The sequence below is a fragment of the Fundulus heteroclitus genome, chromosome 16 (assembly GCF_011125445.2).
Source record: "Fundulus heteroclitus isolate FHET01 chromosome 16, MU-UCD_Fhet_4.1, whole genome shotgun sequence".
In the NCBI taxonomy this organism is placed as follows: Eukaryota; Metazoa; Chordata; class Actinopteri; order Cyprinodontiformes; family Fundulidae; genus Fundulus; species Fundulus heteroclitus.
Window position 1 is genome coordinate 933,038 of NC_046376.1, and position 22,974 is coordinate 956,011.

The following is a 22,974-nucleotide window of genomic DNA, read 5'->3' on the forward strand; positions in this document are numbered from 1 at the left end:
AGCAGCAAATGTTCCTGCAACTGTCGCCGTAAAAAACAGCGTCCGCCGCCGTCAGAGGATGCCCTGGATTCGCTGCAACTCCGACCACTTCTTACCAAACTGCACGTAACGCACGGTGGCATGCTGGTCGCTGCAGGACTTCTGCTGATTAGCTTTGTGTTGGAACATAAACGACGGGACTGCAGCTGCGCCGTGAGTCCAGCGGCTCCTCAGCGCGTCCTCCGCCGCTCGCATCCACCTGAAGATCTCTGAGACAATTCCCAACGCACCAGCGGCGGCAGCGCAGCGCCTGGAAACGCTGAATCAATCTGAGAGAGAGAGAGGGAGAGAGAGAGAGGGAGAGGGAGAGGGAGAGAGAGAGAGAGAGAGAGAGAGGGAGAGCGGGTAGAGCGAGAGCTACGCACACTCGCTTTCTCTCTCTCTTCTCTCTCTCTCTGCTCTCTCCTCCTCTCTCTCTCTCTCCTCCTCTCTCTGCTCTCTCTGCTCTCTCTTCCTCTTAGCGTACCGCTCGGCTTGCGGCTCTGCAGTGGAATACGCGCTTATTTGAGGAAAGCTTGGAGCGACGTTGCGTTTTTTGGACTCTATGACGGCGTTAAGGGATTTTTTTAAAAATGGTAAGTCTGGATGACTTTCACTGATGCACGTTCTGTGTGATGATGACTGCTGTGCTGGTGTGTGCGCGCCGTGGCCGCACAGATAAGTGCGTATGCTCCGAGCGCATTGAGGCGCTGGGAAATTCATACCCAGGCGATGATTGCTGCCTGGCCGCCGAGCTCCAGCCGTCCTTGCTGCCTGCTCTCTGACGCCGATCTAGAAATCACACGAGTGATCAGACAGTCACATGTCAGACATATTCATATTTTCTCTCCATAATCCAAACTTTTCCTCGCTGTTTGGCTGCTTGTTTGTTTTTTTGTGCCAGTTATTGTAACCTTGGGCCATGAGAGAAGCAGCATCCACTGTTGCGCAAGCTGTTGACAGCTTCCACTAAAATCCACTTATTTAACCCCTTCCCGCTCGGGTCAGTCTGTTGCTTCTCTCGGCCCGCACCGACAACCCCAGATCTGGAGGTGGGAGGAAACGCGCAGGCTCCTTGCGGGATTTTACGCGCGGCGGGTTAAGCTTTGAGCAAAAGGAGCCCTGGTCTGAGAACAAGGAGCGGATAGATTAGAGCCGATGAATGATCTGCTGGCTCTGTCTGCAACGCTACCATGCGGTTATGAGGGGATTTAAATGTTAATGTGGAGGGTTTTCGCAGAAATCCGACCGGACTGGGACCAGTGCGGAAAGAAAAGGAGCAGCTGGATGATCTCCTGGCTTTTTTTCCTCTGTGCGGGAGGGAATAAAGATATTAGCGGGATGTTGGAGGGTGAAATGTGGCAACTGAGCAGGAATAAACTACACAAATAAGGTTCGGCAGAAGGAGGGAACGCTTAGAAGAGGATTGCATGCTTCTTAAATGTGTATTTTAATGGGATTTATGGGCCAGACCATTCCTCTGTAGCTCTGCTGTATGTTTAGGCCCACCTCAGTCTGAAAATCTTAGCTGCCTATAACAGCTTTTAGCTTCTGATGTCTTCACAGTAATTTTGACCAATTTACCCACAATCCCACAGCATGATGCTGCCTTCGCTTTGTTTCACCGCTGCTATGCGTTCAGAGGGATTACATGTGGTCAGCTTTCTGCTGCAGACGGGCCAAGAGGTTCAGATTTGGTCTCATCTGGCCAGAGGAGCTGTTTGCTGTGTTTTCTCTCTGTTTCCTTTAATTGGGATTCAACAAACTCCTTTTTTACGACTCCAGGTTCTTTTGAGAAATGTCTTTACCACGTTTTGCCCGGGTGAAAATGTTGCCAGCGGTCCTTTGCAGAACAGCTCAGTCTGAGTCAGATTGATCAAACGTTTCTGTAAACATGCGTTTTTAATGTTTTGCATCAGATACTCTATCTGGTCTGGACTGACTGGGCCTTATGACGCATAACTTGATGATTGATTTAAACCGTTGGCTCTCTTTAGGGTCAGGCTCATTTGCAGCATCTAGCAGGTTTTCTTCTGGGACTGCTCTGGTATTTCTCTTCATGCATCTTCCACAGACTCAGCATGATGATGCCACCGCTCCGTTTCCCATGTGTTTTCATCATGTGTTCGGGGCGATGCACGCACTCTTAGCTCTCTGCCACAAATGACATTTTATAGCACCTTCTTTCGTGTTCTTTCACGTCTAACAACGGCTTTTGTCTCAACACTTTTCCATGGAGGTCTGATTTGTAGATTACACAACTAGCAGTTGTCTTGTTGGCAGACCCTTCCACCTGAGCAGTGAATCTCATCTCTCCAGCTCCTCCAGAGTTACTATGGGCATCTTAGCTGTCTCTCTGACCTCTGTGAGGATATTGTTTTATATCCTAACTCAGCTTCAAAGCTTCCCTTGACTTTCCCTCTGATCTGTCTTGGTCTTCTCTAACAAGCCTTCAGAGAACAGCTGCATTTATCCTCAGATCAGATTTCACACCATCAGATGCTATTCAATGATTAGATGCCCTCTAAAGGCAGCTGCTTGCCCTCAATTTTATTCAGCGGTATCAGAGAAAGGCACTGAATACAAAGATACGCAAAGTTCAGTGTTGTGCAATGAAGCCTTCAGCACTCAGACAAAAATACATCTCCATATATATATATATATATATATATATATATATATATATATATATATATATATATATATATGGAGATGTATTTTTCTGTTCATATCTGTTCTGCAGCTTGAATTTTGCATCTTGCAGATTTTACCCACCCTGCTCTTTACAGTACTTGTAAATTTAAATACCATTCGAGCTTTATCAAGAGAATGACCACGGCATATACTATTTATGTGCCTCCACTTTACAATTTACTTCCCTGGATCCAAAGTGCTAAAACTTTAAGGTGATGGTAAGTTTTTATGCTGACTGTAAAAGCGTGCACGCTGTGCTGTGAGGAAGTGAGCCTTTGTCATCTGACGATTACGGAGCGTGCAGCAGCACCAGTCACTGCGAGGCCACAGTTTCGCGGGAAGCTTGTCACATAATATCATATTTAAGGCCAAGGTCCTCCAGCCTAGTGAGCGGTGACACCGTTTTAAGATATCAAGACATGTTTGTGCTGAAAAGCGAGGCTGAAATGTCACCAGGATTTGTTGATCTTCAACTTCCCTTCCTCCCTCTCCTCGAACCGGAGAGTTACCTAAGCTGAAATCAATTCAGAGCAGGTCGGTCCCTACGAGGAAGCCGCTGACGACAGACGCCTTTATTTTGGTGAGCACATTCCCATTTTCAGTCAGATTATCCAGAATTTCATCTTTGTATCAGAGAGAGAATTACTTTCTGGCAACGGCCATCTGGTTTCAAACCCACAAAACTTTCTGCATAGAGTAAAGCTGTGCCGCCCCTCCCCAACCTGTTGCTGTGCACTGCAGGTCACCTGGCTGAAAGAAGGCTACGACACAAGACAAATTCAGCCGTTTGAAAATGTTTCATGGATGTTTAGTGGACTGTAAAGCCAAAAAGGACCACCTGGGACTCAGCTACATTAAAATATGCTAAGCTTCATGATTTCATCAGAAATCTAATCAGTCAGCTGAAGCATTGTCTGCACATGACCAACGAGATAGAAAACTGCATTTAAAAAGTTAAAAGTATTACCTATATCTATGTTTTCCTAATATCTGTTAAAATAAATCTTCACAGAAAATCTAACAGTTTATTAAAGTCTGTCGGAAAAAGCCACATCTAATAATAATCAGTTTTTGTCTACTTACTGCTGATAAAACTGATAAAAAGACATAAAATAAGACATAAACATAACATACCCCCCAACCACACGCACATAGCAAAGGTTAATAAAAACGTACAGCTCTTTTCTCTAAGCTGATTAAAGACATAAAGTTACACCACAGTGACACAACCATGCGTCCACCAGCAGTTTAAACCATTTCCGCTGCTACAGGTGTGAATGTTTGAGCCTCCAGGCCTGCAGACGGCTTCCTGTCTGTGGCAGAGTGGCTCGCCCTCAGGAGCTCTGGGAATCTGCATCGCTCCATGATGGCACGCCAGCTGTGCACTGCGTCCACATGTGAGATTTTCTCACCAGTTGATACTCCAGAGCCAGCTGTTAGTGGTTTCAGAACAAATAACTGGCAATAATGGCAACTTGTAAAAGTCTGCAAAGGTTAACACACTTCTGCAGAGTTCAGTTATCAAAGTTAGCCTTCAGAGTTTTGTAAGAACAGCCTGAGCTTCATGACGGATTCCCCTGGCTTAGCTCTGGGCTCTGCAACCTGTAGTCTCAGGTGGAGCTTTGGACCGTCCACATTGGCTCTTAATAATCTTAAAATGGTCAAAAATCCTTTAAAAAAGCAGCCATATTTGAACATAGATAAAATAATACACATTTTAGCAGGTTTACAGCTTTTTCATGGAATGATTGCATCAGATTTTCTCAACACAATGACACTAAAAGTAGCAGTAATATCTTTTTTGATCAATTCTTCTTGTCATTAGGTTGGAAACTGTGTGCTTTCTGTTTACATTATTTTCCTCGAATAGCAACAGCTCATACAAGATAAGCTAACAATGCTTTTTGCACAAGGTTTTCATTTCCCTCTATATTAACACCTAAAAAAGAAATAAATTAGCTGTTATTTAAGAGCAACAAAAATGATCTTTTTTTCCCAAAAGTCATGTGACATTATGGCTCTAAAAGAGTTTTATTCAGCTACTTAGGACAAAAATGGCTGTTTGGGTTTTAAAGCCTAGCAGCTACATCCAAGCCTTCTCACAATGTAAAGTGGGGGTTCCAGTGGTGTAAAGCCCACCAGCACTGCACACCAAAGCAGTGGAGGTGTGTTTTCTAGAATGATGAATCAAGCTTTCTCTCTGGCAATCATGCAGTTCCAGCATATAAAGACCTATTTAGACAATTTCCTGCTCTTAACTTGGCGACAGCGTTTTGGGGTTTGGTCCCTTCCTGTTCCAACAGGATCGGCCACCGCTGCAGAAAAACAAAGACACGGATGAGCAAATTTGGCTTGGCAGAACCAGAAGAGAATAGATCAGAACAAACCTTACTGTAATTGTCACAAGTACAACAAGATTGAAAAAAGAAATCTGGTCATAGAGAAATAAAGACATTTTAAAGAATTGACTTGCCTGCTCTAGAACACCTTTGGGATCAGTTAGAGAGAAAACTGCGAGCCAAGCGTGTTGTTCAGCATCAGTGTCTGACCACACACATGCTTTCCTGCAACAAAGGATAATTTTATCTAAAAACAAACCCTTAAACCCTGTGGGAGCCTCGTATGTTACAGACGCACCGATCCGATACCCAGATCAGATATCGGCTCTGATACTGAATAATTAGCTAGACCGGATATCAGATGATTGATGCCGATCCAGCATTCCGATCCAGTCATTTCTTTTTCTTTTACTAATATCATACACAGCCATTCAGTTACGCCGATCTAGTCATTTCTATTCTATGTTTGCATCGCAGAGCAGCATAGAGCAAGTACCGGACCGAACCACGTCTGCTAGTTGGAAACATTTCAAACTTGATGCACCAACAGGTCCGACTGCAGCATGCAGCATCTGTAAGGCGTAAGCTGCGAGGGGTGGGGTGTGGGGGGGGGGGGGGGGGGGGGGGGGGGGGGGTAAGGTTGGTAGATTCAGCACCACAGACTTAAATAAGCACCTCCAAAAGCACCACGCTAAAGAACATGCAGAACTTTTTCTGTAACAATGTTTATTTCAAGCCCCATAACTTCCCTCACACGGCTAGGTACACGCTTTATTCATTCAACAGTAATATCGGATCGATATCAGATCAGTATCGGATCGGATCGGATCAGAAAAACCTGGATGGTGCATCTCTACTACCAACTCATAATGGGATGTAACTCAGGTCTAAATGTGTGGGAAGAGAGATGAGGGAATACTTTTGGCAACATAATGTGATAAAAATAAAAGCTGTTTAAGTGGTTTATATCAGACTTTTATGATATGTTAATCCAGGAGAACAGATTAAAAAGGTGAAAAAAGGGAAGACTAAAGCTTTGGAGCCACAGGATAATCCTTTAACTTTTCCATCAGAATCTCTTGGGAAAGTACAGAGAAAGTTTCCTTCCTTTGGTCCAGCTGGTGCCGTTGTTCTACCCAAACTGGATGGTTTCTGCAGACATTTGGTCTTTTAGAGCAAACCACCGTCTTCAGGATGGAGGGGATTTCTTTGGTAAAAGATTCCTGGATGTCTGGAGTCTCCTCTGTGCATTTGGCACCAGGTGACCGAGCGTATGCAGACATTTTGGGGGGGCAGGTGCTCAAGCCAACAAAACCCAGCAACTATCACACAATTTGTTAATTATTAGATAAAGAAGGATATATTTAAGTCCCACACTTATTTTCAATTTAATCAATACCTGCCTGATCAAATATGGTAACTTGGATGATGTCACTGAATAAGTAAATGAATGTTAAGCAAAATCAGACAGAACAAAGCCATATTGTGCATTATTATGTTTTATTAACCAAACAATATATTAAATAATCCTAAAAAGTATCTTGACCTGAAATGGATATAAACTCTTCTCTGAATGAATCAAATAAAAACAAAGCATCCAGGATTGTGTACAAAATCCCACTATTTAACAAAGAAGCGAGGCAGTAATTCATGTTAACAATAGTCCTTTTATTAAAGCATTCAATGTTTAAAATCTGTTTAATAAAATCAAATAGACAGATAAGTAACATATTCCTATTTATCCATCGTTTTTTGTATACTGCTCCATATATTTAGCTTTCTACATATAGTAACTTGCATTGTGTGAACTCTCAATAGAATCCCCACTCCTTCAGTGAAGAGGACTTTTCCCTCACAGGACAGAGTTTTGCTGTAATTATAAAATATTGTATGGTTTCAGTTTCAACACGTTATTGTGAGAGCTACTTGACATTCTCCGGCTAAATGGTTGAGGTTATCCTTTCTTCCCTTTTGGCTTCAACGTCTTAATAATGAAGATTTGGAATAAAACAAAGGCAGTGAACTGGTCTAATTTCTGTCATGGTTTTCAGATGACGAGCCCACATGCAGATACGAACGGGAGGCAAAACACAGTTTTAAGTTCTTTTATTAAAGGAAAAATAAGCAGGTTTATGGACGGACTACTGGTACTCGGCTGGGTCAGAACGTCAAGGCTGGAGAGACTGTAAGAGAGAGAGCACGTGAGTTCTTCATAAGGAAAGCCAGAAAAACCGACTAAGAGTTGCGCTGCTTACCATTAGGCAGGGCGGACCTAACCGGGAAGAAGTAGCGTCAGGAGAACTCTATGTGACTACTCTGATGGAGATAGGTGGCTAGTGGCTGAGGGCGGCAGATGTAGCTGGTGAGGAATCCGAGATGACCTCATCGGCAGCGGTTGACAGATGGATTGACCAGAGTGAGCACAGAACCAACAGCACCCGGGAAAGGGGATCTCAGCCCTCGCTGGGTAATTTCCAGGAAGTATGAGGGGAGCGCCAGAGCAAAATCTGAGCCGACAGGTCTGCTGGTCTGTTTCTTCGGACGAGACGTCAAGACAGGTGAGTGCATCCAAGCACCAAAATCTGGAGCACAGAGAGGTACAAAAATTACTCAAAAGGATGAGCAACAAAAAACTCACAAGCTGGTTTCCGAGAGTTGGGACTGAGGCCACGTCGTACCACGACTGGTTAAGGCTCCGGCGTCTTCCATCTGCCAGTGCTCTGCTTAAGAAGCCAGAGGAAGCCGCCTGCAACGAGCTGCAGGTGTGGACCACGCCTCCTCAGCCAACTAAGCACACCTGCGGAGTAGAGTTAGCAGCCAACACAGAGAATCCTGACACTACCCCCCCCCTCAACGGCCGCCTCCTGGCGGCCCAGACGAAGATGTGCTGGGTTGAGTAGACCAAAAGTCTCGGATCAATTCCTCATTGGCGATGGTGGCTGCAGATACCCATGAGCGATCCTCCGAGCTGCGACCCACCCAATCCACGAGGTATTGGTAACCCCTTCCACGTCGACGGGCATCTACAATCCTGGAGACGCGAGAACTCTGACTGTCCTGGGAGGGTGGAGGGGGTCCGGAAGGAGGGTAAGAATCATTGTCCAAAACAGGCTTAATCTGGGATACGTGAAAAGTGGGATGAACACGAGAGTGAGGAGGAAGACGTAAGCGGACAGTGGTGGGGTTGATGACTGTTTCTATTTCATAGGGACCTGTAAACCGGGGAGCAAGTTTCTTGGCGGATGGATTAGTCAAAACATCTCTGGATGATAACCAAACCCTCTGACCGGGGCGATAATGGGGAGCTGGTCTGCGGTGCTGGTCGGCAAACCTCTTGCTCCGCTCTGCGGTGCGAGTGAGGGCTGTAACTGTCTCTTTCCATATTTTCTGGCAGCGAGCAATATAATCGTTAACGGAGGTGAAGGGAATCCTGAGTTCGTCTGAAGGTAGGAGTGGTGGTTGATATCCTAATGCAACTTCAAAAGGTGAACGTCCCGTGGCTGAGGTGATATGAGAGTTCAGGGCATACTCTACCCAAGGCAAAAACTTGTTCCAGTCGGAAGGAGTAGATGACGTGAGGCAACGGAGGGTGGTTTCTAATTGTTGATTCATTCGTTCAGTCTGACCGTTGGTTTGAGGATGGTATCCGGAGGTGAGCGTGTAACGGGCACCCAGAGCAGAGCAAAAGTGCCGCCAGACCTGAGAAACAAACTGGGGACCCCGGTCAGAGAGAATGTCAACAGGAATTCCATGGAGCTTGAAAACATGTTTAATGAGGAGTTGGGCAGTCTGGAGAGCGTTAGGTAGCTTACGGATGGGTATGAGATGACAGGACTTGGAAAAACGGTCAACCACAGTTAAGATAGTTGACATGCCTTGGGAAACAGGGAGTCCAGTAACGAAATCGACAGCTATGTGAGACCATGGACGTTTGGGAATCGGAAGCGGATTCAATAACCCAGAAGGCGGCTGGTTAGACGACTTATTTTGGGCGCAGACAGGACAGGCTAAAACGTAGTCTCTGACGTCCTTGGTCCACGATGGCCACCAGAATCGCCGAGACACCTGAGACTGGGTTCTATAAATGCCCGGATGGGCGGAAAACTTGGCATCGTGAACCCAACGTAAAACCTCAGGACGAACAGATCGGGGAACATACTTTAATCCCGGTGGGCCCGTACCAGGATCCGGATCTAATAACAGGGCCTGATTAATCCTGTCCTCTAGGTCCCAATGCAAAGCTCCAACTGTGCATGATGGAGGAAGAATTAAATCCGGTTGTCTCTCTTGTTCCACTTGAGCAAACTGACGAGAAAGCGCATCGGGTTTAATGTTTCGGGAGCCTGGTCTGTAGGTTATGGTGAGGTTGAATCGTGAGAAGAATAATGACCAACGGGCTTGCCTAGAGTTGAGTCTGCGGGCTGTCTGCAGATAGGAGAGGTTTTTGTGATCTGTCCAAATTATGATGGGCTGCTCGGATCCCTCTAGCCAGTGCCGCCACTCCTCCAAGGCTAACTTAATAGCTAATAATTCCCGATCGCCTACATCATAATTCTGTTCAGCAGGGGACAAGCGACGGGAAAAGAATGCACAAGGGTGAAGTTTATTATCTGTCTCAGACTGTTGGGAGAGGACCGCTCCTACACCAGTGTTGGAAGCATCTATTTCAAGTGTGAATTGTCTGGAAGGATCAGGGTGAACTAGTATAGGAGCCTGGGAAAAACGGGATTTAAGGTTCTTAAACGCCTCATCGGCTTCAGGACTCCAGAAAAAAGGAACCTTGGTGGAGGTAAGAGCATGTAACGGGGAAGCTACTTGACTATAGTTCCTGACAAATCGCCTATAGAAATTAGCGAACCCTAGGAACCGTTGAAGCTGTTTACGTGACTCAGGAACTGGCCACTCTGTTACCGCTCTAATCTTTTCTGGGTCTGATCTTACTTGCCCCCCCCTCCAAAATAAGACCGAGAAAAGAAACTGAAGTCTGGTGAAAATCGCATTTTTCGGCTTTTACAAACAGGCGATTCTCTAGCAACCGCTGGAGAACAAGCCTAACATGTTGTTTGTGTTGATCTAGGTCACGAGAGTAAATCAGGATATCGTCTAAATAGACGAACACAAAAACATTCAAAAAATCCCGCAGGACATCGTTCACTAATGCCTGAAACACTGCTGGGGCATTACACAAGCCAAAAGGCATTACTAGGTACTCAAAGTGACCTAACGGAGTCTTAAAAGCTGTCTTCCACTCATCCCCCTGTCTCACCCGAACCAAATGATAAGCGTTGCGCAAATCGAGCTTAGTGAAAACTTTGGCATTCTGGACTGGCTCAAGGGCTGATGATAATAGAGGAAGTGGGTATTTATTCTTGACCGTTATCTGGTTAAGCCCTCGATAATCAATACAGGGTCGAAGGGTTCCGTCCTTCTTTCCCACAAAAAAGAACCCAGCCCCTAATGGGGAAGAAGAAGGACGAATTAACCCCGTAGCCAAAGACTCACCAATGTACTTCTCCAACGATTGACGTTCTGACCTGGAGATGTTATAGAGTCGACTCGCCGGTAAAGGGGGCCCCAGGTAACAGGTCAATCGCACAATCGTATGGGCGATGTGGGGGCAGAGAACAAGCCTGAGTCTTACTAAAGACCTGCTGCAAGTCGTGGTAATCCTCAGGAACGCGAGACAGATCAATAACGTCTCCGGAATTAGTTAGGGAAGAGGAGACCACTACGGGTCGAGCAGACTGCAAGCAACGGGAATGACAAGAAGGTGACCATGACTCTAATCGGGACTCAGCCCAATTGAACTGCGGATTATGGACCCTTAACCAAGCTATACCCAAAACCACAGGTGAACGCTTAACCGGGAAGACAAAAAAAGAAAGTTGTTCTCGATGGTTGCCGGAAACTATCACCTCCAAAGGTCGTGTGCGATGAGTAATAAGGGTCAAATTTTGCCCATCCAATGATGAGACCTGGAGTGGTTCGGGTAAATGATCCACAGGTACACGAAGCTGGTCCACAACCGCTTGATCAATAAGATTAAAATCAGAACCTGAATCTACTAGAGCCGAAACATCAAAACTCTCCTGATCAAATATTAAAGTAAGAGGTAGACAACAACGAGAACCAGATGAAACTTTAACAGTCTCCCGGGGAATAGATCCCAACTTGTCCACCGATCCCCCCGTTAAGAGCGGCGGACTCGATCTTTTGGCCGAACAGGACAATCTCTGAGGAAATGACCATCACCTCCACAATAAAGACATAAGTTCTCTGAGAATCGCTGCTGACGTTCCTTCTTGGAGGGACCCACCTGCCCCAACTGCATGGGTTCGGGAGGAGGTGTAAAGGAACGGGGTTCCCTCCTGATAGGAAAAGAAGCTGTGGAGGTGGATGGTTGCAAGGCAAGGTTGGACTTAACCCGATTTCGGCTGCGTAACCGAGAGTCCAAGCGAATAGCTAGCGCGACAAACTCCTCAAAGTCCTCTGGTTCCTCTACCCGAGCTGATTCGTCCTTTAATGACTCGTCTAGAGCCTGAAAGAAAGCTGCCTTTAACGGTCTCGGCTGCCAACCTGCAACCGCAGCAAATGTACGAAACTCCACAGAAAAATCTGAAACTCGACGACCACGCTGTTTCAAGGTGAGGAGATGTCGAGACTGTTGTGCCGAATCCAACTCCGGTGCAAAAATTGTCTTAAACTCAGTAATGAAATCCTGAAAAGTTGTCCCAAATGACTGACAATCAGGGAATCTAGCCTCAGCCCACCTAAGAGCCCTACCCGTTAACAGGCGTAAAACGTAAGATATCCTTACCTCATCAGAGGCGAAAGTCTGGGGTGAACGGTTGAACACCAGCTTGCACTGGAAAAGAAAACCTCCGCAACTTCCGTCGTCACCGGAGAATTTCTCCGGACAAGGTGACGCGCCCTCAAGTGGTGGAGTCCAAGCCTGATTCTCCATGCTCGGGGGCGTCGGAAGGCGGGGTTGCGAGACCTTGAGTGACAAGTGACGTCTTCGCGGAAGTAACTGTGTCCACTAGTAAGCTAACCTGCGCGGCTAACCTCTGAAGTTGTTCCTGAGTGGAATTCACAGCAAAACCTAACGTCTGCATCTGTTCTTGATGTGCGGCTAACTGCCGCCCGAACGTATCCGCTGGACTTTGGTGGCCGGAGCCTTCTTCTGTCATGGTTTTCAGATGACGAGCCCACATGCAGATACGAACGGGAGGCAAAACACAGTTTTAAGTTCTTTTATTAAAGGAAAAATAAGCAGGTTTATGGACGGACTACTGGTACTCGGCTGGGTCAGAACGTCAAGGCTGGAGAGACTGTAAGAGAGAGAGCACGTGAGTTCTTCATAAGGAAAGCCAGAAAAACCGACTAAGAGTTGCGCTGCTTACCATTAGGCAGGGCGGACCTAACCGGGAAGAAGTAGCGTCAGGAGAACTCTATGTGACTACTCTGATGGAGATAGGTGGCTAGTGGCTGAGGGCGGCAGATGTAGCTGGTGAGGAATCCGAGATGACCTCATCGGCAGCGGTTGACAGATGGATTGACCAGAGTGAGCACAGAACCAACAGCACCCGGGAAAGGGGGATCTCAGCCCTCGCTGGGTAATTTCCAGGAAGTATGAGGGGAGCGCCAGAGCAAAATCTGAGCCGACAGGTCTGCTGGTCTGTTTCTTCGGACGAGACGTCAAGACAGGTGAGTGCATCCAAGCACCAAAATCTGGAGCACAGAGAGGTACAAAAATTACTCAAAAGGATGAGCAACAAAAAACTCACAAGCTGGTTTCCGAGAGTTGGGACTGAGGCCACGTCGTACCACGACTGGTTAAGGCTCCGGCGTCTTCCATCTGCCAGTGCTCTGCTTAAGAAGCCAGAGGAAGCCGCCTGCAACGAGCTGCAGGTGTGGACCACGCCTCCTCAGCCAACTAAGCACACCTGCGGAGTAGAGTTAGCAGCCAACACAGAGAATCCTGACAATTTCTAAAACTCTCCATTCATTAAATCTAACAAACATCAGTAAACAACTGGACAAGGCTGTGAAACCGTGGATTTCATGAGGTCACATGGTGTAGGCTATGCCGTGCGTGGATGCAGTTCTCATGTTTCATTTTGAGAAGGCAAGTGTTTTCAGTGACCCCCCCCCCCCTTCTTCCCTTTGTTTTTTTAGAAAATGTCAAGCCAGAACCCACGCAACGCTTTCAGCCGTGCTATAATGTTAAATTTTGTACCAAACAGCGTTATTTTTAAATAATGATTAATGAAGGAAAAAAAAGGGCTTGCTTTACCTATGTGTGCACGTGCATGCAGGTGGTGCACATTAAGGGAAGGTCACAGCAGGCGTGAGGCGTGAAGAACAAAAGGCAGAATCTAGCAGAGCTTTGATCAAAAGTAGAAAATTTACCTGTGATTCTAAAATGACAAAGTGAACACAGATTGATGAGGACATGTGAGCGTCTGTGTCTACCAAGCACAGCTTCCCAGCAGCAGAGAAGTGATCATGAGGGACCGATCAGCCGAGTGCCTTTTGGTGTAACCATAGCAACAAATTGGTGGGGAGGAAAGCTTAATTACCAAGTTTGGATCTAATCACAGCATCCCAGTGACAAAGCAGCGTAATGACAGTGAGCGTAGTCACAATATTGGTGGTGAGCAAACAATAATGGTGTAAACAGAACAATACGACAGAAATAAAAGTATTATTTGCATTTATTTGGAAAGATCCTCCCTAAAGGCTAATTTAAGGGTTTATTTTGGTTGTGTGATAAAATCCAGCTGGCTGGCTGAAGTGGGCAACAGAGCAAAGACTTTACAGGAGGAAAGGTCCAGATCCAAAGGTTGGTAAGAGCAACGCAAGCTAGGAGCAGCATGGAGCAACCCTGGTGGAACGCTCCGCTAATTAACCAGCTAATATCAGCTCGTTTACTCCATAAAGAGCAGAAAAGAGAAAAGATTTAACTTCCTTCTCAATCCGAGGGTTCAACCTTTATTTATCTTCTGCTAAAATATCCAAATCAAAATAACATAAGGATAAAGTAATAATCAGTATTAAATATTATATATATATATATATATATATATATATATATATATATATATATATATATATATATATATATATATATATATATATATATATATACAGTATATATATATATACAGTATATGAGCTGTAGGGATGATGTGAATAGATTGGCTAAAAAGGGGGAAAGGTGGATTTTCTTTCTGTTCATTCCCTCTCTTTTGCTTCTGCTTCTTCTCTTTTATTAACCAAGGTAAAATAAATAGGTCTTTTTTTATTCAGTACACAGTAATTGTGTTTTGAAATTAAACTGGAAAATTTCCCCCATCTTTAACAATTAATGCAACAATTTGTTTCCAATCTTCAGAAGCTGAGCAGCAGAGAAAAAACTAAATCTACAGAAGGTGTTGAACATTTCATTAGAGACAGCATGCAGCCATCCTACTCATTTCAACTGTCAGCCGTTAAATTAAACACCAAGTCTCAGTGTCTGGTGTCACAAATTAAACGGGCCATTTCCCTCGTTTGCGGGCTCAAGCCATGCTGCTCTTTGATTTCTGTGGCTTCGCCGATGGGCTGGTAAGCAGGTAAACGTTGAAATGGTAAATTACAGCAGCACACCTGTCCTGGAGGGAAGGGTGTGACTTTGAGATAAAGCTCTGCCCCCCCCCCCCCCCCCCCCCCCCCCCCCCCCGCAGCTCCGCCGCCGCAGGAAATACGAGCTGTTATGGATTATTACTGGAGGAGATGCTGAAAAGTCGCCGCAAATCCTCCCAAAACAAACAGATGAGGTGATAAAGGTCATGAAGGGCGTCCAGCATATAAATGATTACTCTGGCCAAAGTCAAAGACGGTGAATCTCTCAAATAAAGACTCACTGGATCCAATCAGGTGAGAGTGCAGCTCGCCTCTCTGCGTCCTTTCACCATAAAAGAGCCGACGACGTTTATGCTGCTGCTGTAAAACGCAGTGAGAGTAAGCCTTACCTTAAAAGTCACGTGGGTTCAGCGCATGCAGCGACTATGTTGACTCCTGAGCATAAAGCAGTGGGGGGGGAGCGGCGCCGACATAATAGATGACACTTGAACCGCTCTAATCAGGCCAAGCTGGTTGCTGATCTCTTCATAGAGCCAGGTGTCAGTGATTGATGGCGGCACAACTTGCTGATGTGCACAGGTTGAAGGCTGAGGGGAGAGTCACTGATCAGCCAAAAGAGGCTGAAAATCCCCGGGGACTGGAGGCCTAGTGCTTACAGCAGGGCACGTATGAAAGGTTCCTGGTTTGAATCCCACAGACTGCCTGTTGGGTTGCTGAGCAAGACCCTCAGCCCCTGAATGCTCCCTGGGCATGGCACGATGGCAGCTCCCTGCTCCACGGGATGGACACATTTCAGTGAAATGTACCAAGGTACAATGACAGATAAAGATGATAATGATTATTAAATTGCAGGAACAACCTCCGTCTGTCCCTCAGTAATCCAGCAACATGAGCTCTCAACCAGATGATACTGCTGCTCTGTAAGGAATGTTCACTAATTCTCTGTCACCACATTCTTCTTATACAGAGAACATGGTTGTAGATTGGGAGAGCATTTAGCAATATCAGGCAAAGTAAATCTAGTAATGTGTCGCAAGAACACACGCATAATTTAGTCTTAAATGACAAAGTAAAAAATCTGCAACGCTGATGAATCTTTCCTGCCTCTCTTTTTTTATTTTGCACTATATTCACTCTCTCAAGCAGCTGAAAAGGTTAGAAATACTAAAAGCTATTAAATATCTTTTCCTAAAAAAGGAAATATATATTTTTTAGACTTGTAACAAGTGAGTACTTGGATATTTTACTTCACAATATTTCTGTAATTTTTGCAGCATCATTTCTATTGGGTAAAGAAAAATGGCAACACGTTGCTACAGCCTGCATTAACCTTCCATTCCTACCTAGAAGTCTGAATTTTCCACTCCAAAACTATGAAAATTGAACAGGACTACTTCATAAAGTTGGTTTTCTAAATGGTGGTTGCCTGGTCTTTGTAGTTTCTTATCAACCCCAACACTTAAAATCCAAAATGGCTGCCAATCATATACATCCTACTGCTGTTATAAACTGTTGCTTTGGATTTCTGATGGTATTTATTTAAAATAATAAGTATGTTCATGGTACTGTTCAACATCACAGTGTGGAAATGTTCCTTTTGTGTGTAAACAATATGGATTGCTGGAGTATTGCTAATAATGCAGTAGCATATCTTTCATTATTTTTACTCATTATTTTTACTGTTGTGACATGAGAACAAACAGTTTCCGTATCGGACTCATAAAAAAGTCCAGGAAATGTATTTATTTTTGAGCATTTCTCAGCTTTTTCACAAGGATCACCATGTTAAGGCGCACTTAAAAGGATCATGGTGTTCATGATGGCTGTGTGTGCCTTTCTCTCTCAACTGCCTGTTTCTGCTGCCTGCATATTCAACAGAACATTAACCAAAATGAAAACTGAGCCGCAGTTTTATAGTATTTAAAAAAAAGAATGTTATTCTGTTTTATGGACTCATGGCAATTATTATCAAATCAAAGATTTTTCAGCTAAGGAGAAAAATTAAGAGTTAAATTCTAGTTCCGTCAGACGCATTGTAAAAAGATTTAAGACACTGTCAGCTAATACAGTGCGTTGTTTTAAAATGGGTTGTGGAATGCTAAAGCTAAATATAGAAAACAAAACACTGCTATTGAATTTAGCAGAAATGTCCAGATAAACATGCATAGTGTACATAATATTATCGCCTATTATAATTGTGTCTTACAGCTAAGATTAGCTTTCTGCTTATGCAGCATTTGGCCTGCTGTTCAGATGACTTGCTGCTGTTCACCAATATCATGGTAACTCTTTTAAAAAACATTAACTTGTTTCTATGCCATGACTTTTAAAACCACCAGTTATTTTCCTCATAATAGTAGGAGTGACCCAGGCAGCGTGTATTAAAACAGGCATATGTGACGTAAGTCCCTCGAGGTCTAGACACAAACAACGATGAGACCACATGTGGTGGTGTTGCCTCCTATGTTTAGTTAGACCCTAACATTTCTGAGCTCCATGTCAGCAAAGATCAAAGTGGGAAAGTCATCAACACGAATCCCAAAATCCACATGCGGCTGCCACAAGTTCCACATGTGGTAATAATGGTTTTAATAAGCAGTCTTTTAACACTTCTGTTTTTGTCTTTTAAATCAAATAGTGCTGTTCAACATTTTATGAGTGAACACCTTCCTTTATTGCTGAAGAGCATACAATTAAAAAAATATATTTTATATTTTATATTTTTATTGGCTTGTGTTGCTAATAGAGTACACCCTCATCACTGAGCACAAAATAAAAACAACAGTTGAATGTTGTAATTTGTAATATATTTATTTTTATATATATATATATATATATATATATATATATATATATATATATATATATATATATATATATATATATATATATATATATATATATGTATGTTTACAGTGTTGGTAAGTATTCCTAAAATAAAAAAATAAAAACTGAGGGAATTTGCAGCATTTTGAGAATTTGTAAGTAGTCCACATAAATCCCATCGCTGGCTGCAGATGTTAGCATTAGCATGCTAACGCTAATGTTCACGTGCTCGGTCAGTTTATGCCTCATTTAATTATGTTTTTTATAACCTGGGAATACCAGGTTGAATTTATAATGAACTTCGTTGAACGGTGGTACCATTGTGATGTATCCTAATATCGCTGTAACATGGTGGGTGTTGTTAGCCTCGTGAGACCATCCTGATCTCGCGAGCTTTCAATGTTTCACTCGCAGATCAGTCTGGCTACTTTCCGTTAAAGAAAATTTGGAGCCGTTCACCAAACGAACGTCCAATCAGCGTTGGCTTTGAGGCGGGTTGAGGTGTGACGCAACGAGAAGCGTGACAGTTCAGTCTAAAGAACATGGCGGCTTCAGCCGATGAAACTAGCGTTAGCGTGGCTATCGAGCAAGTTTTATCGGAATTACAGAGTATTTCTTTGCTGAGCTAACGAGCCTTTACCTGCAGCAGCAAGAGTAGCTTGGCTTGTGGTTGTGTTTTCATCGTCGCTCGTAACAGAGCGACCACGAATCTGATTGGTTCATTTGGCCCGTCTATCACCAACATAGGCCAATCAGCTAACCAGTATTTTCGCCCCTTCCCAAAATTACTTCAACGGAAGGTTTCCAGATGGATATGCGGAGCAAATCTATCTGGCGGAGTCAGGTTAGGGTGTTGTATGAGCGTAGTGTGAGCGTTTTTAGCCTGAAGCAATGATTCTCTAGGTCCAAGACAGAAAACTAATAAATTCCACCCAGAAGTTGAAATCTTAGGCATATACCACAAAGCTCTTAACCACGGATCCTTACAGTTTCTATCTCTGAATAATCAACGTTTAAACTGCACAGTGAGCATAACAATCACCAAATTGCTATACTTTTTTAGAAACATTTTTGCCTGATGGCAATGGTGTTACACATTATTTAATTATTTCAAGAACGATTACAATGATTAGCTGAAACAGTTAGCATGCTAAATTGCTAACAGCAGTGCTAGCATGCCCGGTCAGCTCAGGCTGCAGAGGATTATTAGCCATTTGGATGTGCAACCTCTGTAAATGTATTATATTGTATCATTTGATGAACATACGATAGATTAAATTATTGCAGAGGGGGTTTCACTCTAAATAAGTGACTGTAGGCTGCAGTGAGCTACACGGTGAAAGGATGGATATTTGAAAAACAACCTGAGTTTCTGTTGCACATACTGCCAAGAACTCAAACCTTGACGTTGATGTTCCACCGTTTGATGGGCAGTAACCAGGGGCCAGCGGCGTGCATGTGCACTGACCCAGCGACTGCAGAAATGCTAAGCTTCCTGTGACGGCTGGGTGGGCACAATTAGCCATGATCGCTTCGCCTGAGTCTCCCGCCCAGGCCTGGGTGTCGGCCCTCTGGGGATCCTGATGGCTGTCCGGGGCATTAATTATTGAATAATAGTCGGAAGAATGGGAATGGTTAACTGCATAAAAATGAATGCTATAATCCATTGAACTGACATAATTAGAAATGGTGAGATTTCCCCTGAGGAACATATTCTCATCATGACTAAAAGTGGAGAGGGATGCCTGAAAAATGAACCGAGGAGACTTTTCCTTCCTGGTGAGCTAGTAAACGTCCTGGGAGAGGTGTTCAGGAGTGCTTGGCCAAACGTCGTTATACAAAAAACAAAAAAAGGTTAAGCAAAACTTCCAGGATGAGATTTGTTTGCTGATGTTTTAAATAAGCGAGCTGCTACTGAGTGTAGCATGAAGAAGAGATCTTCTCTCTCGGTGTATTAGTAAATGCGGTGGGGTGATGATGGCAATCAGGCCTGACCACCCTGCTTTGCAGCTACTGCTGGCACGGCTGCGTTCAGCCTCAGAGTCTTCAGGGAGTTTGTTTGGGGTCAGCGATGGCATAAGAGCTCAGTACAGCACTGCAGAGTCAGGCTGGGGCCTCTCCTCTGTCTGCATCGCTGACTGGCTCCGCTAGCTGGAGGCGCAACAGTAGAGTCACACTGATCCTGCTGCTGCTACTCACCATGTATAAATATTGATGATGTAGATGGCATGAAACAGACATGAATTACAGGGTAAACATGAAATTAGAACCCTCATAACCAAAGTGTGATGCTTAACAGGGTTTTTTTTTTACCCTGTTCCCCTCCTGCTGCCGTTGTTTATTAAAGTTTTTATTTTTTCCTCTAGTGCGTGTGATTCAGCCTGACAGAGCCAGGTTTGGTTTCCACGGTACTATAAGAGATCACAATGAGATGCCTGGAGAGAAGCGTGGGCGCGCTGTCGCACAGGATGACATGTAATCAAATGTCCTTTTTGTATCTGCTCGGAGGTTGTTGTATTTTCGGGGGCAGCGGCGGGGGCGGCGCTGATGTCACGGCGAGATGGTGGCTCCGCAGGAGGGCGGAGAGGCGTGCCAGCAGCGGTGCCGGGGGACCTGAGGGGAGGCACGGAGGAGGCAGTTAGTGGAGCCGCATGCCGTCACTGTGATGAAGCTCACATTTGGCTGTGCAGGGAGGTCGCTCCCTCAGTCTCACCAACACTGGCCACGCCTTCACACTTTGATTCACGCATCCACAAACCCTCTGCATTACGCAGGCTGTGGCCATTTTATTAGGTAGACATGTTCTGTTGCCTGTTTACACAGAAAGCGAGTAAGCTCCATGCATTTAATTCAATTCAATTCAATTTTATTTATATAGCGCTAAATCATGAAACATGTCATCTCAAGGCACTTTACAAAGTCAAGTTCAATCATATTATACAGATTGGGTCAGATTATACAGATTGGTCAAAAATGTCCTATATAAGGAAACCAGTTGATTGCATCAAAGTCCCGACAAGCAGCATTCACTCCTGGAGAACCGTAGAGCTACAGGAAGAGTCATCTGCATTGTACATGGCTTTGCTGCAATCCCTCATACTGAGCAAGCATGAAGCGACAGTGGGAAGAAAAACCACCCATTAACGGGAAGGAAAAACCTCCGGCAGAACCGGGCTCAGTATGAACGGTCATCTGCCTCGACCGACTGGGGTTACAGAAGACAGAACAGAGACACAACAAGAGAGACAAAAAAGCACAGAAGCACACATTGATCTAGTAATCTGTTCTACATTAGATGGTAGTAGCGGGTGAGCCGTCTTCTCTGGATGATGTCACAGTTAACAGAACGCCAGACCAGGTGTACCTACTATGAAGAAAAAGAGAGAGAACAGAAAGTTAAAGCAGAAATGACAACACATAATGCTTAATTGAAGAACAGTAGAACTCTATAGAGTGAGAAAATTAGATCCTGATATCCTCCAGTAGCCTAAGCCTATAGCAGTAAAACTATTTAGGCATAGATGTGGTGTAGATGAGGTTCTAAAGGGCAAGAAAGGGGATTTAAGTGGCTTTTAAATTTGACAAAAAAACAAAGATAGAAGAAGCGAACAGTTGGCACGTTCAGCTAAGAACAGGAAACTGAGGCTGCAGCTCACACACTTTCACCAAATCTGGGCAAAAAAATGCTGTCTTGTCTAAAGAGGTTTGTCTGCGGCATAAAGATGGTAGAGTGAGAATATGGCGTAGAAAAGATGAAAGCGTGCTGCTGGTTATGGTGTAATGGTGGGGGGTTGTTTTCTTGGCACACTTTGGGTCCCTTAGTAACTCTGATCATCCTTTAAATGCCACAGTCAACCGGTGGGACTCTTCAACCAGCACTATATACATCAGCACTGTAACCATCCCAGCAATACAAGTCAGACGGTTTTTGTAGATCTCAAATAGTCGTTGAGGTAATCAGTCTAATTTGTGTTACATAATTAAACCCCATGTGGTTTCCACTTTTTACCCACTATTCTGCATCAAATGCACACAGACAATTAACATGAGGCTACCGTGGAACCTGTGGACACCTCATTCCTGACCCTTAAGGTTCTGGTATATGTGTAAATGTTAATAATGATGCACCATCTAAAGCTCAAATCCTCACAAAACGGACTCTTAAATATAACAATATGACTGTGTAGTTTACTGAATTATTATTTTCCATATTAAATGTAGTTTTAAGTCATATAAGTGACATTTTTCACTTCTGTTGTTTTACACTTCCAGACATTATTAGGGAACTTTCAGGACCTTTCCTAGACCTCTTTCAGAAAACCACGGACAAAATCAGGTGTTGTTAATAACTTTTTGCATCTTATGAATTCACATATGGTTTCATCCGTCCAAGACTTTTTCTTAGTGACCGGACTAGAATAAATCTCTGCATATCTATTATAAATTATTGCTTCATACAGATTGTTTTTGTAGGTAGTATCCAATTTAAAGAATTGTTTTTGTTGGTTTCTAAGTGTACCATGGGCTGGAAAATTTCCTCTTTAAAAACATTTCACTTTATTTCAAGTGCAAGAAGTCCTTTTGTTTTTCCAACCTTTAATGTATAATCATTTAAAATTGACCAGAGTCTGCACTGCCTCCTCAGCCACCAGAACCTCTGGGATGTAGTAAGAATAGGAGATTTGCATCGTGGAATAGCAGCTGATACATCTGCAGCAACATCTGAGGAACATTTCCAACAGCTGGATGAAAATACGCCATGAATGCGTTTATTTCTGAAGGCAAAAGGCCAAGGCAGTCGGTAGAAAGTGTATTTTAAAAAGGGTCAGTGAGTATATGTCCGTTCTCACGTTGCTCTTGTGGTTGAGCTTTCGTTGCAGTGGTGAGGCGTTCAGGCTCACTGCTAAACTGAAACTTTACGTAAAAAGAGAACATTAGAGCCAGTTTTAGTCTCACCTGTAGGCCCGGGGCGACCTACAGCTGTTTGGTCAGGTGACGCTCGTCCGTCCAATCAGAACGCCGGACATTTAAAGTTTCCCAGGCCCAAAGGCACCAATCAGCGAGCGGGCCGTGACTCCCCGCCTTAGGAGGCGCAGAGCCCGGGCGGCGGGCGCCCCGAGCCCCCGCTGACGTGACGGAGAGACGCAAGATGGTGAGTGGTTACTATGGCAGGTTACTATGGCAACCCCAGGTCTCCGCAAGAGCTTCCATTTCGCACAGCGTGGGAGTGGGAGCGAGATGGAGAGAGGGGTGGAGAGAAGAACCCGCAGAGAAAGAAAGGGTGGAGAAAGCAGCAGAGGAGGTGAGGTACGGACACGAAGCCCGCCTGAGGTGTGGGAGACGGAGCGGCAGGAGGAGAGGAGGGAGAGAGTGATGGAGAGGGGCGTGAGGAGGAGAGGAGGGAGAGAGTGATGGAGAGGGGCGTGAGGAGGAGAGGAGGGAGAGAGTGATGGAGAGGAGCGGCAGGAGG

The 22,974-nt window shown here is 44.6% G+C and overlaps 1 protein-coding gene across 3 annotated transcripts in view; it reads left to right on the forward strand.

The window, feature by feature from the left end:
* Positions 1-514: 514 nt before the first annotated feature.
* Positions 515-22,974, forward strand: part of lrrc4ba (leucine rich repeat containing 4Ba) — a 72,188-nt gene continuing 49,728 nt past the window's right edge. The window contains exon 1 of one of the 3 annotated variants that reach the window (XM_012872003.3): positions 515-614. The gene's annotated coding sequence lies outside the window, so the exon portion shown is untranslated. Of the gene's footprint in view, positions 615-22,721; positions 22,812-22,974 lie in introns of those variants that run through there. The other 2 variants (XM_036148140.1, XM_021321432.2) reach the window with 2 other exon arrangements.